Source organism: Lathyrus oleraceus, chromosome 4 (genome assembly GCF_024323335.1).
Source record: "Lathyrus oleraceus cultivar Zhongwan6 chromosome 4, CAAS_Psat_ZW6_1.0, whole genome shotgun sequence".
NCBI lineage: Eukaryota > Viridiplantae > Streptophyta > Magnoliopsida > Fabales > Fabaceae > Lathyrus > Lathyrus oleraceus.
Window position 1 is genome coordinate 10,620,282 of NC_066582.1, and position 4,460 is coordinate 10,624,741.

At 37.3% G+C, this 4,460-nt stretch overlaps 1 non-coding gene across 1 annotated transcript; it reads left to right on the plus strand.

The window, feature by feature from the left end:
* The first annotated feature begins 736 nt into the window (after window positions 1-736).
* Window positions 737-843, plus strand: LOC127077692 (small nucleolar RNA R71). The gene has a single exon (XR_007787476.1). It is a non-coding gene; the product is annotated as a small nucleolar RNA R71 (small nucleolar RNA).
* Window positions 844-4,460: the final 3,617 nt, after the last annotated feature.

A 4,460-nucleotide genomic window follows, 5' to 3' on the forward strand; every position in this document is an offset into this window, starting at 1 on the left:
AGGGGCTTGGTTTAAAGCTACCTGAGAGATCTGGGTTTCAAGCATCTTGGTATGAGTAACTATTTGGTCAACCTTGGTTCCTAACTGAGTAATCAATTCGTTAACATGAACGTTTTGGTTCATGAACTCCTTGTTTTGTTGGGTTTGAGCGGTGATAAAATTTTCCATAATTTTCTCAAGGCTCGGCTTTGGTGGTACAGGTTGCATAGGTTGATTTGATCTAGGGGCTTGATAACTAGGTCTCGGAGGTGCATTATTTTGGATTGGGTTATTGTTTTTATAGGAGAAGTTCGGGTGATTCCTCCATCCAGGGTTATAGGTATTCGAGTATGGGTTCCCTTGGGTGTAGTTCACTTGCTCAGAGTGGGTTTCGTTTAATAGACTGCATTATGCGGATTGGTGTCCTTTGGTTCCACATATCTCACAATCCGACGAAAATGTGGCGACAGTATTCGGGTTTATGCACATATACTCGACCTTAAGGGCTAATGCGTCCATTTTAGCTTGTATCATGTCTATAGAGCTTAGTTCATGCACTCCTCCTTGGGCTTCCTTCTTCTCAACTGTCGCTCGTTCGATTCCCCATGATTGATGGTTTTGAGCCATATCTCCGATGAGGGAACTAGCTTCAGGATAAGGTTTGTTCATCAGAGCACCGCCTGCGGTAGCGTCGATGGTCATCTTCGTGTTATAGTGAAGTCCATTATAGAAAGTTTGAATGATTAACCAATTTTCTAAACCATGATGTGGGCATGCTCGTAACAACTCTTTATATCTCTCCCATGCTTCGAACAACGATTCTCCTTGGTTTTGGGTAAATCTAGTTATATGGTTTCGAAGAACGATGGTCTTACTCGGGGGAAAGTATCTAGCAAGAAAAACTCTTCTAAGGTTATCCCAAGTCGTGATGGAATTGGGTGGAAGGGAATCTAACCATGATAGGGCTTTATCTCTGAGGGAAAAAGGGAATAATCTTAAACGTATTGCCTCAGGAGAAGCTCCATTGGTTTTAAAAGTGTCTGCTAATTGAAGAAATATTTTTAAATGTTGGTTTGGGTTCTCAGTAGCGAGACCTGCGAATTGTCTTTGTTGCACTAGTTGTAACAGGGATGGTTTAAGTTTAAAATTATTAGCTGGGATGGTTGGGTTTACTATACTAGAACTAGGTTCTTCATTTGATGGTTGAGCGAAATCTTTAAGAGGTCTTTGGTTTTGATCTTCGGCCATAGCTCTCTTAATTCTATGAAAGAATAAACGTGCGCGAGCGTAACGTTCAGGTTCCGCCAGAGGATATACTAAGCTTAAACCTCTGGTGCTGCGAGTTCTTCGCATTGACCGGCGGGAAATAGCCTAAGTCTAAATGATATAACAACAGAAAAATGAAATTTGACGAAATTGGTCCCCGGCAACGGCGTCAAAAACTTGATGCGTGTGCTTTTCGCAAGTATACGAACGCGTCAGAGTAATATAAAAGATTGTCAAATCAACAGAGACCAAGTGTCAATCTAGCGTTATCTATTGTTATGATGTTTATCAAAGGCAATCAAAATGGGTGTTTTTAGAGTGTGCAATGAAAAGTATAGTATTGAATAAGGTTTAATAAAGACAGGGTCGAATGTAATTCACATAATCAATTAATAATCCAAGTACTTGCTAATAGAACTACTTATGGGCAATGTTTCCTACTTTGAAAAGAACTAATTTAACGGGAACTGTCGCTTTCACGTATTCAGAACCGAGTTGTACTCCTTAATCAAACCCTCTTATTGTCACTTATAAAAAGGCGCGCATTACGTTAGAGTAGTAAACCTATTTTTAAGAAATATAATATCTTGACTAAGTCGAAAAGTATTTTAACCTGAATTTCTTAACCAAAAGAGGTTCTTACGAACCAGACTCTAAACTTATAAACGCGTCCGAAAATAGTTTTAAAATCTCTTTTCTTCTTAAGTTAAAATCTCCTAATGAACTAAACAAAGCGCTTTCGCTGTTTTTGAAATAGTTAAAAACAATTAAGTTTAGATAGACGTTGGACGGCTTTCGATCTTACCCAACGAAATTGAAGTGCGGGAAAAGTTAAGTTGAAAGTTAAAATAGCCCTTAAGTGCTTCTACAAACAATTGTACGGATTATCGGTTCAATTACGATCCTTACATTCTAACCTTATAAATTTAGTTAGACATGGTAAAGTAAAAGTGCATTAATTTAAATAAAAGTAGTGCGAGTGCGGGAAATAAATAAAAGTAAAGCGAGTGCGGGGAAATAAATAATTTAAAGCGAGTGCGAGGAAATAAATAATTTAAAGCGAGTGCGAGAAAATAAATAATTTAAAGCGAGTGCGACGAAATAAATAATTTAAAGCGAGTGCGAGGAAATAAATAAAAGTAAAGCGAGTGCGAGAAAATAAATAAGATAAAGACAAGTAATAAAAATCTGCTCCAATCGGAGGGTTGAATAAATTGCAAAGCGGAAATGAAAATGGCGGCAGGATTAACTTCCTTCCAAAGTGCTCCAAACTCGATTACAGACTCGATCACAGACTTGATTACACAATTGTGGTAACACTCTAATGCAAAGTGATTACCACTTTAAAATACTGAATATATGCCTAAGTGAAACGAAGTTTGCTTCTAAGTTTGCCTCTGCTCTAAGTTTGGATCTTCCTCTGCTCTAAGTTTGGGTGATTGAAAAAGTGATTTCGAGTTTCTATTTATAAGCAAGTAAAAAGATGGAAATGACAAGGATGTCCTTCAACTTGAAAATGGGAGGGAAAACCTTTCCTCTTGTGGCGCCCGCCACAAGGCCATGGCGCCCGCCACAAGGCCATGGCGCCCGCCACAAGGCCAATCTGAGGCGCCTTAGTGGAAGTAGTGGGGAACGTGACAGTTGAGAGAGGTTGAGCTTGGACACGTAATGGCAGGGTCTATGGCGCCAACCATGGTGGAAGCCATAAGTACAAAATGCTGAATTTTAGGGTTTTTAACTCTTTTTCGCTCCTTTTCTCGATCGGGGCTCCGATTAAAGTAAAAACCTGAAAACAAAGAAAAACATAGTAATAACATAACAAAATAACAATAAAACAACTAGAATGCATGTGAAATCGGATTCGAAAATACGGTAAATTTCAGTGTTATCAGTTGACTTAGACAAGTCAACAAAGGTGAGAGGTTTAGGCTTAATCTTTGCTAGGCCCATGGAATTATGCTTCACACACATACATTGCTAACACACCCCCAGTGGCTATTGAAAGAAGTGGAAATTGGGCTTGGCCAACCCCATTGGCCTTTTGGCTATTTCATCCTACATTTTTAGTATACACCCTTGGAAACGTTTGAAATGATGATGGGCTCAGATGCAGCCCATGCCTGTTTTTGTTTCACACACCACCCCATTTTTGGAATGTATTTCGTGTACCAAAAACTACTTTGGGCTCACGTGCAGTCCATTAGTCAGATTTCAGTCTGCACCTCCATTCCCAATTCGCACATCCATTTAATTATGTTTTTTCTTTTATTTTCTTCATTGTTTTTTTTTTACAATTTGATTAGATTAATTAGGACAATATTAGTTTAATTAGATTGATAATTGACAATTAGGATCTAAATCTTGTTTTTTAGCATATTAGGATCTTCATTAGGATTTTAGGATTTTAATTAGGTTTTTTGAGATTTAATTAGAATTTTGATTAGATTCTAATTAGAAATAATTAGCCTTTGATTGAATTTAGAACAACACCATTTTTCAATATTAGGTTAAGATCTTTAGGATTTAATCAACTTTAGTTCATGGTTAGAATTTGATATATTTTGTAAATGACCAATTTGTCCTTATGGACTTTATTTTGTTGTTTTAGTGATAGAATAACATGATGCCATTAGAACTAGAATTTGACATAGAACTTTAATCATTTCCTAACAATTGTAGGACTTATACATAGTTTTTTTTGACCAATATGTATATGCTCCCTTAGGACCTCTAACTTAGAATTTAATCAACTTTTAATAAATCAATTCATGATCCCTTAGGATAGTTTCTAACAATCACTAATTTCTAGATTAGGATTGACCTAATTCCCTAAAACCAAAACAAAACCCATGATTAAATGGATCAAAAGCAATTTTGATTGATTAAATCCTTTGAACTTGTATAATCCCACAGTCTAAATTGAGTGACCAAAAGACCCTTGGTCACTTAATGAGACTTTTTTTCCAAGCTGTGGAGCTCAAGGCCTCAAGACAAGACCTTCAATCAAGGCATCGTCAGTCATACTAAGCAGCGGGTTATTCAAGCACATCAAAGGTGGCATATTCAAGAACTTGTTAAATCAAAGTTAGAAGAGTGTGACATGAGCCTTAAGTAATAGAGAAGGAGTGAGACTGGAGTATTTCTACCCCCATTCTAAGTATCTTTGGGTATGGGACGTATGACCCAATGCTCATCGTATTCGCCTCTATTCATAG